General features: G+C 32.4%; 1 long non-coding RNA gene across 2 annotated transcripts in view; it reads right to left on the bottom strand.

The window, feature by feature from the left end:
- The window catches only part of LOC127709892 (uncharacterized), a 41,857-nt gene extending 38,462 nt beyond the window's left edge, over positions 1-3,395 (bottom strand). The window contains exon 1 of one of the 2 annotated variants that reach the window (XR_007985849.1): positions 3,243-3,395. This is a non-coding gene — a long non-coding RNA (uncharacterized LOC127709892). The remainder of the gene's footprint in view (positions 1-3,242) is intronic. The other variant, XR_007985850.1, reaches the window with a different exon arrangement.
- Between the last annotated feature and the right edge of the window lie 12,442 nt (positions 3,396-15,837).

The raw sequence follows: 15,837 nt of genomic DNA, 5'->3' as shown, positions 1-15,837 counted from the left end.
TGATCAGTTATAAGGCAAGTAATGTTATGTTTTGATAAACAATTATTTATGATATCGCAAGTTCTTTAAACATAAGAATTAATTTAACTAGCACTAAAAGTTACAATGCACGTGTTGGATATTATGTTTTTCGGACTTCAAAGTGATTTAACAATTGCGGTTATACAATTTTTTTCACTTAAAATTTTATTTTAGAACGAATACATGATCAACTTTCAATTGTTGTGAAATTACAAAACATAGACAAAATAAACTTTCGTACGGTCTTTTTCGTACTTGCAAGATATTAGAGAGTAAATAGCTATTTGGACCAAGCCTTAATATTAGCATTTACTTGTTGGAATAAAATGGACTGTTTGGTGTATATAGGAAACTGTAAATTTTCTGCTAACTTCTATACTTGTGAAAAACCCTTGGCAGCAGAAACTTTCACGATTATGCACCGACTATTCTTCCATTTCCGATTGTGTGTATGTGATTTGTGGTGGTGGAATTGTTTTTTTTTCTGTCATGCACATACATGAACATTGCTTTTTTAATCTCAGGGTCGTTTTTTTTTGTCCCACATTTTGAATGTAAATCAATTAGTTTTTTTCCCTCTTTTTTCTGAAACAATTTTTTGTTCCTTTCCAAATTTTTTTTAGAAACAATTTATTGTTTTTGTTGAAAAACGACCCAACTTACACACGCACTCACCCACGATAATGGACGGCAGTTTATAGAATTTCAAATCAGCATGGACATGGACACATGGTATTTAAATGTTATCGTGTGTAAATAGTAACAGCCATCAATATGCACATCTCTGAGTCTGTGCTAAGTATAGATATATCGAGACTTTTATTGATTTGAAAAACGAATTGACGGATCACAGCAATTGAATTTAGGATTATGCTTACTTTTTTTAATTTGTGTTTCGGTATCTATTCATGAATTAAATGTGTTCACAATACCTTTTATATTAGAATAATTATACGAGTGCACCCAGTTTAAAGGGGGACGAAAGATACCAGAGGGACACTCAAAATGTTATTATTACACTGATTACGGGTAATGTTGACATACTAAGGGAGCAACCATTTAACTTCAAGGTTCAAGGGGGGTTATGGATTTTTGTCTGAGTCAGAAATTTTTTTTTCGCACAAATTTTTTTTTTAGTTTTTCGACACTATGAATCTAATTATTTTTTTAAAAATTTAACACCATTGATATGGGGAAAATCTGGATTCTGAATGTTTTTTTGTCATCTGCTTGACTGCAATATTTTTTTTCTTCATCAAATTGGGGATCAGAATATTTTTTAGGAAAAAAACCCATAAACCCCTCCTTTGAAGTTAAATGGTCTTTCCCTAACCTGTACATTATCACGTGTTACAGTTTAGTCTTGTGCACTTGATTTATTATTCCAAAACAGATGTACTGTGATCATATCATTGATAGATATTGAAACACCGAAACCGAAAAAGAATTGACTACACTTTCAAATTGTAAGGGGACGAACATTTCTGATTCAACTAAAATAAGGGAGGGGGTTGGTGTGCAAGAGGTCTATGAAATCAACATGAAAAAAAAAGAAAATAAATATTTATGCAGAATTGTCTTCAATATGCGTCTTCAAATAACAATAAATAGGTTGAGTAAGACCGAATTTATTGAAATTACCTGCTTCATTTTTAGTTAAAGAATATAGATCCCGTAACTTTTGTTAAAAGTGTTCAGATAATTACAAAATCTAAGATAAATATGAATGTTTCAACAAAAGCTACTCTCTGAGTAACTTATTGAAAATAAAGCCGATTTTTCACAAGAGAAAAGCTAATTGACCTTTAAAAAAGTTTAGGCCAACCCAGCACCATGTACCTGTCGAAAAACACGATATTTGTGTTGACATGTCATTGATGTATAAACCTATCTATCTACGGTATATACGTGCGTTTGATATCTGACCTTATATAATACCCGACTCCAATGAACGTAAATTTTGCACATAAGACCGGATTTATATGCTTCCTGATATTTCCATGAGTTTTTTGTTTTTGTTAGAATGATATTTAAGTGACCACGAAAATCTGATCGTTGGAGTCCTCGTAGGGAATTCAAATTTGTTCCGTCCAAAAAAATATGTAGCCTAGAGGACTAAAAATGATTTTTATGAAGGTCTGAGGTTCTTATTACCAACAAAAATAATCTTAGTATAAAAAATTCTATAAGCATTCATGCAAAAACTTTTATTTTATGAATGGACATGTGTAAAGATAGTATTTACGCGCATCCCCATTGAGAGCCCCCTTGCTAACTGATATTGCGTGACAGTCAGTGACCGACACGATAACATTTAAATACCAGGTGCCCACATTGTTATGAAAATCATTCTATATCTAATTTGGGATATTATTTCTCAGACATGTTATTTAAGGTTCATCAAAACCTTTTGTCTAATATAGGCCATCGTTACATCACAAATTTAAAAAAAAAGAAGAAGAGTACAGACAAACCTGTTCACCTTGAAAAGTTTTAAGGTATGGCAGGAACTAGATAATTAAATTTTAAATGCATTTTATGTTTCAGAAAATTAAAAACTTTTTCCGGATTTTGCTATTCATTTTTTTTCATTCCTGCAGAAGGTATCAAAATAGAGTTTGGAAAGAGGTTTGAGAAGGTGTCCTCATATAATAAATGATGTGAGTAGTAATGATTTAAATGGACAATAGATGAACAAAAGACCTCTGCAAACGATAGGTTATTGAGACTTTGTAACTGAGTGACCGTATCAAATGTGTTTGTTTATTTTGCTTTTTTCTGCAGACTGGAAAAAAATGCACATCAAAATCAATAAAAGTTTTTTTTATTTTCAGAAACATAGACTACATATAACTTTTATATATCTAGGTCCTGCCATGCCTTAAACAGTAAAAACTTCCTTTGTCTGTACTCATAGTAGATTTTGTTGTGTAAACACTGCCATGTTTTTCGATTCCTTTGATAATTACCCATCTAGGCGAGTCGTCTCAACCTGTTAAATATTCTCCACTTGATTTTAAAATAAATACTAAAAAAAATGCCACTTTGAGCTGGCTATATGTATTTGATAATTTGAATCAGCGCGATAATGCTGTAAGATCAGAAGATTTCAGAAAACTTTATTTACGATTAGAGAATTTCGCTCTAACTATCTAACCAAAAATTACATAACCAAACAAGGCACCGCTGTAACAAGTATTTCATAAATGTGTATCACTTACCTATTACCAGTTATCAGGGTCCAAGTTTTTAGGATCAGCTGCTCGAGGTCTTCTATACTACTGACTTCGTTAACACAAGTCAAGTTATAGAACTACATATGTACATAAACATTTAAATTTTATAGATCTAGATCCAGTCACGCTCCAAAACTTTTCCAGGTGTACAGGTGAGTGAAATTTGTGTTGTAAATACGGCCTGATTTGCTAAAAGGTAATGACGAACCTTATAAAGGCAGTGCACAAAGCATAGATAGTATAGGGTTTGGGAATTTTATCATATTGGCTATTCATTTTCATCTGTTGCTAATAATGTTTTTTTTTTTACCGCGCGAAAATTTATTTGCACTTTTATACACGATTGATTCCTTCATTTTATGTTGCAGATTATTCATTTTCATTCCGTCTTGTGCTAAGTAATTAATTTTAGGACAGGATATTCATCTTCAAATCCTCCTGGCCCCCAGGAAATAAACGGTCGTCCCTTTAACATGTAAAATGAATATAAAATGTAAAACTTGATACAAATATATAAGAAATAACAATAATTTCAGAACATTTGCCTGAAGTGTTGAGATTATATATTGGCGTTGCAGAATATTCATTTTCATTTTGTCTTATGGAAAGTTATTCATTTTTATGACAGGATATTCATTTTTGAATCCTCCTGGCCTCCCGGCAAATTAAATATTTGTCCCTTGAACACGAAAAATTATTATAAAATGTAAAACTTTGAATAAAATATATAAGAAATAACAAAAAACTCAGAACATTTACCTGAAGTGTTGAGATTATATTTTGGCGTTGCAGTACTAAAAATATTTATGAAAAGCCATATTTTTCAAAATATTAAGGACAAGTAAAATGTGTCTTTTTGATTTAAAATGTATATTTTTGACAGATACACTATGTGGATGTTGCATGTCTAAAGAAAGCTTCTCCCTTTTGTTGCTAAATACTATTCAATTTCTTTTACGAAAACGTTAAATCGGTTATATGGATCTTATCTTAAATTTTCTACCGTGTCCCTGAATGCTGTTTGAAATGAAAAAATAAATAAAAAGATATTGAAATTAGCTGACAATTAAAAGAGGACGAGAAAATACCAATGGGGATTCAAAAGCCGCAATTGGAATATAATAGACAACTCTTTTCGAAAAGAAATCCTACTATTAAGCTTTTAAAAGCCTGTGTCGCTCACCGAGGTATATGCGCATCTTCAACAATGGACACTCTCCAACATGGTAGACTAGAGCATAATTCACGACAAAAATCTTTTTTTGTGTTGATCATGTATTGCTGCTATTACTTTCCAGCTTTCAGTTCCTCTCTATCTGCTTTAGTTTTTGCCAAGAACACGAAAAACATTGAAAAATTGTCATTTAAGGGCAATAATTCCTTTAAAGAGTCAAGTAACAATTACGGTAAAATATGAAATATTTGCAGCTCTTCTCTTACAGATCATTATTTTTTTCTATTTATAGGGGCATTAGCTGTCAAATTCATGTTCACCGGTTTATCTCAAATTCTCATATTTTATTTATAACATACTAAAACGTATATCCAAATTCTAAAAAGTCTAAAATAAACAATTTACAATGCATGGGCTCGAAAATATGTATCAGCATTTCGTGTATATCTGATTAACCATCGAGGTGACCTCCGAAGACTGTCGACAGTCATATAACCCTAAATAAACATAAATACAGATATAAATAGATAGCTGACTCGTGCAAATGGTTTTTCTAGGTCTGTTTGATTTCATATTATAGGTTAAAAATATATGTTTATCATCGTTTTTACCTGTATAAGAATGAGTTTTTGTGGATCGAATCAGTCAATCAAATGATTTTCTCTCGTTTTGCTTTCAATGTTGACATTCTTCTTTTTTTCTGGGCGGCAAACGGGGGACAATTATATTTTAGAATTTTATTTTACCAGTGACGGACAAATTCCGGATTGTCAACCTTTCTCAACATTTATCAATGTCTTTGAGTACGGACATACAGATGTGACAAGGACTAAATATACAATATATAAAAAAGTTATGTTTCAAGACAATTAAATGTATTAATACATATCACCGAGATAAGCTTTGCCTCTAAAATTCAATTGTCAAGTTAGCATGCATTTTTTTTTACCAGACATTAAAAATAAATTATAGATTTTTTTCACACATGGTAACTTGTTCAAACATAGCTTAAATGTTAATGGAAAATGTTGTGAAAACATGGACATTTTCTTTAATTTTTTTTTTTTGTGCGTTCCCATGCGACAGTTTTATTCTTTAAAACCGATGTTTTACCTATCTCTTTAGTAAGATAAATTTCAAGAGTTGCCTCCCCCGTACATCATGGATTTGACAATTTCAGCCACGTGAAGGTCCAAATTTTTTAAGCTATATTTTCGTTAATTAACAGTAAAATAACAAAAAAATCGGTAAATTACACCCTTATAATTGAATTACAAAAAAGTGTATGCCAATACACTGACTGAAAAAACACAACACATTGGTGATAAGGCTACAATAAGGAGTCAACTGACGATTTCGGCAAAAGATTTTAAAGAAATTGTCTTGCTGATCAGTTTTGTATTCAAAGTTTCCATCTTTTGATTATAGTTTTTAATACGTTTAGGCTAAAACGGAAAAAATGTCATTTAAGGGCAATTACTCCAATAAGGAGTCAACTGGCCATGATGACTTATTGGTAAATCGTAGATATAAGAAGATGTGGTATGAGTGCTATTGAGACAACTCTCCATCCAAGTCACAATTTGTAAAAAGTAAACCATTACAGGTCAAAGTACGGCCTTCAAAACGGAGCCTTGGCTCACACCGAACAGCAAGCTATAAAGGGCCCCAAAAATGACTAGTGTAAAACCATTCAAACAAGAAAACCAACGGTCTAATATATTTAAAAAACGAGAAACGAGAAACACTTATGAACCACATCAACAAACGACAACCACTGAACAACATGCTCCTGATTTAGGACAGGTGTGAACAAATGCAGCGGGTTTAAATATTTTAATAGGCGCCAACCTCCACCCTAACCGGAAACAGTAGTATAACAATACAACATAGAAAGACACACTATAAAATATCAATTGAAATGGCTTAACTCGACCAAAAAGAAATATTAACAAAACAAGTAAACATACACTGAACAAATAAATTTGATCTCTGACACAATATACATACAATATGTAAAACAATGTCAAAAAGACAATTATAACCTGGGACAAAATGTTATAAATAAAATAATTTTGTTGTTAAGAGTACGGAAATATTTTTTACAAAATAATTTTGTAATGTCTAGCTGTTCAGTTTTGCTTTTTAAAGTTTCCATCTATCTAATATTATAGTTTTCAAGTCATTAGGCAAAAACGCAAATAATTTTAAAGAATTTTAATAAAAGTCCAATAACTCGAACAAGGAGTTGACTAACGATTTCAGCCTTGATGACTTGTTTGCAGATCTTGTCTTGTGGATCAATTTTGCATTTCAAAGTATCTCTTTTATTTTTTTATAAATTTCCAAATAATAGGCAATAATGAAAAACAAAATTAGTAAAATTCGTCATTTAAGGGCAACACCAGCTATAAGAAGTCGTCTGACAGTTTTGATGTAAATGAACAGTAGGCAGATCTCAACATTTTAAACGTTTCTACCAATTTCAGATTTTCTCTACTTATTGCAGTTTTCAAATCAATATAGACAAAACTTGCATTTTACTCTTATGTTCTTTTTTTTAGTCTATCGGCCATGTTGGTTTGCAGGCGGTGTCATCGGACACATTTTGAAAACTAGATACCTCAATGCTGGTTGTGGCCAAGAATGGTTAAATTTGGCCCTGTAGTTCAGACGAAAAGACTGTTGTAAAAGTTGGCGATTGTATTGTCTGCTTTTAATGAATTAATCAAAATAAATGGAAAACTTGAAACTCATTTAAAATAAACACCTTATACTATTTCGTCTTATAGTAGTACGGGCGTATGACATTTGCGCCGATTTAAAAAAATTTCAATCTTTCATTTGCGCCTAATTGATTCTTTCATTTGCGCCGATTGTGTACAGGTAAATTACAGGTGCATGTTATTTTTTTATTTATCATTATAAACATCTTCCTTTAGCCAGTTCTACATATGCTATGAATTGTCAATTATAACACAGATATAAGAAGATGTGGTATGAATGCCAATGAGGTAACTCTCCATCCAACATGTATATATAAAAAGATTGTTGCCGTTTTCATCTGGCTCAGAACTGGTGGAGGAAAATCCAGTATGTTGGGCTAAGTACAGAGTATAAAGACAAATCAAGTGACACTGGTAAATGGTTATCGTAATTTTTCGGTCTACCATTCCTTCCCCCAGATGAAATCGAGAACTGCTTTACGTTTGGCATAATGTCTGACGCTCCTTCTGATGTCAAATGTCATGCATTATTAGACTTCGTACTGAGTACTTAAATTCGCGTTATTCACCTCGAGCTCATTTGTGGGCAGCTGCACCCATTGAAAATTGTAAATGGCCGAAAAACGGCCCTAAATCGTTTCATTTGCATTACAATGATGAGCAGGGAACAACAGTTATGACAGTTATAGGTTTGATAATGATTATAAATAAAAAATAACATTCACCATTAATCGGTGCATATGAAAGACAAAATCGGCGCAAATGCAAAACGCCGAGTAGTACTTGTTCCACATTGGTGTTATTTTAGTAGTTTTCTCTACATGAATTTGATTTTGAATAAAAAAGCATCTTCACCTGGAGAAAAGAGCTATACTCCGCGCTAAACGTCACGCGCTCATACTTGTTACGTTATAGTAAAATATTTGATGTACAATTGGTTTTGGTAAATATTTGTCATTAAATACATTGTTTTCTCTCGGAATATGGAATAAAACAATTACAGTCTTTTGTTTCGGTAAATATGTGGTTTAATTGACTTTTGAAAAATTCATATTCACTTCGGCCGTCGGCCTCAGTGAATATCAGTTTTTCAAAAGTCAATAAAACCGCACATTTACCTACTCAAAAGACAGTACGTGTATAATATTGATCAATACAGTGAAACATTTATTCGCTGATAATTGTAAGATGCCAATTAATTGCTATTTTGTTATGTAATAATAGAAAACCGAAGTTTTACTTATTTATTAGTCTCTCTGTCTCTCTCTCTCATAGTGATCTGCTGTAAGAAGGAAGGAGTTGTCGATTACTAGTTATTGCTTGTCCCAGTAAATGTCAGAAACTTGGTAATATTAAAGATTGTAGTCTATTTCTATGGCATGTTACGGTTTCGTGGATATTAAAGTATGATGTAGAATATAGTTCTGTATGGCTTTTGCAATTGTAACTTAAATGACCTTTGATGTGAGAGAACCGGATTAATAACTCTGCAGAGAGGATCGGTTATGGTATTTTTAGGTTTTTTTTAAAATAGCATAAAGTTCAAGATTTCAACCCTGAGGTTTGTATTTAACTATTGCATTTCGATTTTGCATAGAATTGAAGATTATACGTCTTGTAGTGTAATATGTGTTTTGCATTTTCCTTGAGATGAACAAAATTTTATACATTGGATTTTCAATAAACGGTTGGGATGTTTAGCGCGAAATAGATCATTGTATAACTCACTACTGTCCCCTGGAATTCCGGAAAGTGCCTGTATCAAAATAGCTTTGCGAGAAATATGTTTTTGTATTTGTTTAATCATGTTTATTGCCAGTGTTTTTGGACACTTCCTTGGAATCTAGGACATTTGTTTTTGCGTTTCTTTATCAATTCATGAATCCCAGCGGGCAAAATTACTAGAGAAAAGGATATAGCATTATGCTTGATCACTATGTACGGTTAAACACAAAAAGTTGCGGAGAGTTTTCAATGAGTGAACTTTTTTATCTGAATAGTTTTTTCCCTACTCATTCAATATTTCTTTAATGTTTTGTAACCCCATGGCTTTTTCCTAGGCCATGCATTTCCAAGTTTTGCCGGGGTACCCCATATTTTCTTCGAATGTTTAAAAAAGTACATCTCAAATACATACTAGTTGAAAAAAATTGCGACAAGAACTATTCGAAACATTTTACAAGTGTAATTTTTTTGTGTTTTTCTGGACTACAACTGAAAGATGTTACAGTAAACAAGTATGTTGTTTTTCAAGATTTATTTTGAAATCAATTAAACAATAAAACAATACTTTTTTATGACAAGTAGTAAGAAAAAGAAGAATAGAAATAAACGAAAACGAAAACAAACATGGTCTTTCTTTGTTGTAATGTTACACTACTACTTCAGGTTAGGGTGAAGGTTGGCGCCTGTTAAAACGTTTAAACCCGATGCATTTGTTTGCACCTGTCCTAAGTCAGGAACCTGTTGCTCAGTGGTTGTCGTTTTTTGATGTGGTTCATAAGTGTTTCTCGTTTCTCGTTTTTTATATAGATTAGACCGTTGGTTTTCCTGTTTGAATTGTTTTACACTAGTCATTTTGGGGTCCTTTATCGCTTGCTGTTCAGTGTGAGCCAAGGCTCCGTGTTGAAGGCCGTACTTTGACCTATAATTGTCTACTTTTAACACATTGTGACTTGGATGGAGAGTTGTCTCATTGGCACTCATACTACATCTTCTTATTTCTATGGTTACCATTTTCAAACAAAACGGAAAATGTGGCTGACACAAAAACCTCAAAGAACTCAAACCTACAAAACGCAAAGCTTAAAGAACAAAGCCTTGCTTGTTTCATACCTCAAACACAACAAACTAACCAGGAAACGACAAGTCACCTTTAACCATTAACGTATATTCTGCTGCCCACCAAAAATTTTACGGAGCTTATCCCGGCTATCCGTTTACACCTTTCCGACCACCTCCCCATATACTACACCCGCTAATATGATGCAGATTAATCAACAAAAATTGCCTGCTACATTGTCATCCGTGCACCTAATCACAATCACTATACAAATACATAAATCTGACTAGGTCTAAATACATTTATGACTGAAGTGACAGAAAAATAAGATATGTTAGATGATATCCTACAATGGGTTGTATCCATGGAAACACACTGCCAGAAAATAGACTGTGAAGTTGCTAACACATAAGAAAAGATAAAGACACATACTAACAATGTTATTAACCTTGATTACGGGCTAAGTGAAATCTCATATAGAGTCCAGGGGCCTGTTTATCGAAGCTGTTCTAAGATCTGTCCTAAGACTTATCTTAGGAATAAATTAAGATAATGTTAGGACTGACTTACTACATGTATCAGCATGCACATCGAGGCTATCTTAGGACTATCTTAACTAGGATGTTCTTACCGCTGTCTTAAGTGTTATTGTAAAGATAAATAGAATTTTAAAATTTTAAAATGTTTAAGAATGCATCAAATTTCACCAGTAGTAAATAATTATGAGATTAGAAATTAAAAACATTATTAATTCTAAAAAGATAAAAATAAAATTTATCTAATAATTGTACATTCAAACTTCATGAAACAAAAAATAAAAATACAAAAATGTAACAACCTTTTATATAATAATTGAAAACAGTATTTGTTAATAGTGAAAACTAAAAAACGATAATCGGTAACAATTATAATATTCACGCCTGGTAAACCATCAAATCTTAACCAAATGGTTAAGCGAGAAAAAGTTTACTGGCACTTCCTGTTGAGCTTTTCTGGTATAAATTATCAAAAATATAGATAGGGTAGGTCGACTTTTCGTCAATTAATTGTCAATCTGTGAATCTGTTTTAAATAGGCGAATGTCATGCCATAGATAACTAAATGAGAGCTTGTCTCGTTTTTTACTCGGACCAATAAAATTTAAAATGACACCGGAATCACTTTTCCCCCACAGGTGAGTGCGGCTAGCTCAGTGAGTTTTTGACAAAATGACAGTGAGTTCATCAATAAAGCTAACGTATATATCAGTATATAAGTATTCTTCTTAATAAATAAAAAAACTTTTAATAACATTTTTTTTCTACTTCTTTACGAATATGATTTTATTAAGCTGAATAAGTTAAAAAGTATGTTGGGTTGAGATTGTCTGGTATCGATTGTGCAAGTTGAGATCTTGTATTGAAAAAAACGTCAAACTAGCAAATTGTCAGTCGGATACGACCGTCAAATTCATAATAGTTTTGTATAGTGGTTTTCAAATGGAAAGTCTAGTGCTGGAGATATTAAATCTAACGCAGTAGATATAAAGACAATCGTACGTGTAAAGTCCGGCGCAGGTGAAGTAGAGTCCAGCTCTGTAGATCTAAACTTTCAGAGTTGTAGAAGCAAAGTTCCACCGCCAAGAAGTCGTCCACTATTACTGTCCGCTGGACTACATTGCTGGGTTTTACATCTCTAGGGCTGGACTTGCTTCTTTGGCGCTGAACTTTACGTACCCCCCAGCGTTTAACTTAAGGTAGCAATAAACAGGAAAAAAAAAAAAAAATTGAAACTCATAATTTTTAACCACTCCCTTTCTTTCTTACAAATGAGGCTTACTGTTAAAAATAAATGTCATGTATATGCATATGTATGAAAACAGCATCTTCAATAGGTTAAAATGGTGAAATGTAATCTCTATTTGGTGTAACCACGGCAACAATCTGCATTTATTTACAAATTATTGAAAAAGGGGGATGAAAATGTCACAAATGTCCCCAAAAGTTGGTCCAAATTAAAATTTCAATCCATTTGAGCGATATCTTTTCTGAGACCATTGACATTCATTTATCAAGATAACAAATAAAAACATATGCATTTTTCCTCATTTTTCGATAAAATTGTATTGAAAATTTCGAGAGCAAAAAGTTTATTGGGATATACTTCAATAATTTCTGGACAAATAACCGGTACAAATGTAAAAAACGGACTGTCAAATAGAAAATGACACAAAAAACATGCAAAAAAGAATCTTGATGTTCATATAAACCCCTTTGAATACTATTTATGGGGAGAGAGATCAATATACTGTTATTTACACATCAGACCGTGTATACTTGTTACTGGAACTTTGGATACAACAAACCAGGTACTTCATATCTGAGAGAAACAGGCAATTTTGGCCCTCAATTTTAATAATGCATTCATACATGTTTTTGTATTATTCAAAATTATCAGCCAAAATGTGTTCTAGAAGGATCACCAGTCCTTCACCTTTCATTTGATACCTAAATAAACAAAATATATTCTACATAGTTTGATATTTACACCTATGCGTAGGAAATATTTTGTTTTAAATATGTACTACTTTCCAGCATGTTCTATTTGACCTGACCCGATTAGGTGGTGTTACATCTTACAAAGTCTATCCGAATTATTTTTGCAAAGAATTCCACTCAAGTCGGTGCAAGGGGCCGTCTTAAACTTGCAGTGAGATGAGAGTTATTTTGCTCCGTGTTGAAGGCCTCACTGTGACTCTTTGCTTTTTGTGTTTTTGCTATGCATGTACGGATTTTGTGTCGTGGATGGATACCCCATATTCTTTGATTTCCTATTTCACATCTTGAGCACCAAACTTTACATCTTGTGCCCTAGACTTTACTTCTCCAGCGCTGGACATTACATGTTTAGCTTTAGCCTTTAAATATTCACACTCAGCGCTAGACTTTCCATCTCGTTTTCTAGACTTTAAAAGTCACTCCTCTTTAGTATCTGTATTAGACCAACAGGTCTCGATCATACAAAACTAATATCAAAACTAGAAACAAGATAAAACGACAACCACTATATAGAAGGTTCATGAATTTTGACGGTCGTATCCGATTGTTAATTTGCTAGTTGAAAGTTTTATTCAACAGAAGCTCTCAACATTATTAGTTATGTATGGCATGACATTCTCCGATTAAACAAAATATTAACAAATTAACAATAAATTGACGAAAAGTCGACCTACCCTATCTATATTTTTGGTATTTTATACCAGAAAAGCTCAACCGGAAGTGCCAGTAAACTTTTTTCACGCTTAACCATTTGGTTGAGATTTGATGGTTTACCACGCGTGATACTAGTATATTTTTGAGTGAGTTTAATTCAATGTGTCACGGTTTCATACGTTACAGAGTTCAAAGGCAAATCTCGTACATCTTTCATATAAATACGGAGTACATAAATTATTTCATTTCGGATCACAGGCGCTTGAGGAATTGATCACTTTTTTCTGAATCTTTCTTGTTTTGTGTTTTAACTTTTTTTCAAAGTAAAAAGTCTTTAATATTTTAAACTATATTCGTTTATTTAATGTGTCTGAATCTTTCTTTTTTTGTGTTTCAACTTTTTTTCAAAGTAAAAAGTCTTTAATATTTTAAACTATGTTCGTTTATTTAGTGATTTATTTATATAAGAACTAGAACATACTGCGACATCGCGGGTCCGTGACTGAATTAAAGTACCTATGCCTTATTTTTAGCCTGGATTTTCAGTATTCGTATGCCATCTGATAAAGTTATGCTGATTATAAGATGCAAAGTTTTCTCTACCTTCAAAATCTTTATGTTTGAATCCGTCCTGGTTTTCTTAATTTCCATTACTCCAAACTTGTGGTGATGTGTCTTTGCTGGCCGAATTTAGACAGATACAGTTACAGAATTATACATCTGAAACTACATGTGACATATACTATTGGTATCAGTATCGGATTCGACCCAGAACTAGTTAATTTTTGGTAATATTTATTATGTGAAAAACAAAAGGGACTAGAATGATGTAATTTTTAATCAACAACATTGTCCAATATTAGTTAGATATAAAGTTGAATTCTATGATTCGTTGTTTTTACGTCATGCCGGCTAACAAATTGCACCTCGTTATTTTAGTAGTAAAGATAAGAATAAGAATAAGAATATTTATTGAATTCAATTAAAGGTCCCGTTTACGAGCATATACATAAAATATATAGTAATTATTATTTATACAGTGATTTTTAAGATATATCACATTAATAAAAATAGACGAGGAAAATATGAATAGAGAGGCATCATGTATATACTACTGTGTTTGTAATATCTTGTGGATAAGAGCAAGACCACATTAAATAAGTGAACATAAGTTAAAATATTAGGGAGTATTTTCTTACTAAAAATTAAAATACGTCCAATTTAAAAAAAAAAAGGGGGGGGGGTCCATTTCCTAAGGGCCTGTTTTACAGACGTGATAATCTTTACTTGCGTAAAATATCAGTGTCTACCAAATAGTTCAGTGCATTATTATAGTCTCAACGTGGTCTATTGCTACAAAAATTATTAATACTGCTCCCTATAAATAAGCATTTATAGGTGGCGGTCGTATTTGTTTACAAGTTAACCATCATAAAATATATCATACATGTAAAGTTAGGACCATCCTAAGACCATCTTAAGATACCTTAATAAGTGTCTTTAAATTAGGACGATTTCTATGACTTTTCCTAAGTGGCGACATGCTTGATAAACCCACTTAGGACTAAGATACGTCCTAGAGCGCTTTGATAAACAGGCCCCAGGACATGGGTGAAAAAAAAAATACTTAGATTTTGATGAAACCAGACAATTAAAAGATAAAGTCATTGAGCAATAATCAGGATCAATGAGGGAAAACGTAATATTTAAAGGTGTTCCAGATGATTACAAGCCAGCTGAGAACACTGAAGCAATTCTGAAAGACTTTATAAAAAGTGAAAAACAACTAGAAGAGGAAATAAACTTTCATGTTGTACAGAGACTTAAACAAAAAAAAAAAGGACAAGAAGGTCCAAGAGGCAAAGTGGCTAAATTTGAGCGACGAAAAGACAAGAATAGGGTGTTAAGTTCTGCAATTCAAAAACTGCAAAACAATAAGCAAATTGTTGTTCATGAACAATATCCCATTGAACTCATTGAGCGGAGAAGAGAACTAGTTCCCATACTTAAGTATACCCTAGTTAAAGGACATGAGGCAGTTTTAAAGGAGGAGGGCAGACTTTATGTAGACAAAAGACGCTTCTATCGTAAGTCATCTAGTCAACAGCGCCTCCACCTCCTATAGGAATGGATCATAGTAATGGTGAATAAGATAGATGTACAAGAGGACACAGTAGTGAAACTGAGAACAAAAACACTCATAAAAACAATACATGTGTACATAATAAATTTTTCTTAAATGTGTGTGGACTAAAATCTTAGTTGAAATTTAAAGAATTTACTGATAATATACACAAAACTATGATATTTCAACATTTGTAGAAAGCAAACTTGATAATTTAGATGTCTTAGATGCTCCAAAAGATTATACATATGCAACAAATAATTAAAAAAAATGTGTAAAAAAAAAACAACAGGTGGTATAGCAAGTATTTCCTAGAAAAGCTTTGAAACAAGTTTATATAAAAATAAGAAGATGTTGTATGATCGTCAATAAGACAACTCTCTACAAGAGACAAAATGACACAGAAATTAACAACTATAGGTCACCGTACGGCCTTCAAAAATGAGCAAAGCCCATACCGCATAGTCAGCTATAAAAGGCCCCGAAATGACAAATGTAAATCAATTTTAACGAGAAAACTAACGGCCTAATTTATGTACAAATTAATGAACGAAAAACAAATATGTTACACAGCAACAAACG

This window comes from Mytilus californianus, unplaced genomic scaffold (genome assembly GCF_021869535.1).
Source record: "Mytilus californianus isolate M0D057914Y unplaced genomic scaffold, xbMytCali1.0.p SCAF_7, whole genome shotgun sequence".
Classification (NCBI taxonomy): domain Eukaryota; kingdom Metazoa; phylum Mollusca; class Bivalvia; order Mytilida; family Mytilidae; genus Mytilus; species Mytilus californianus.
This window is presented reverse-complemented; position numbering and strand designations above follow the sequence as displayed.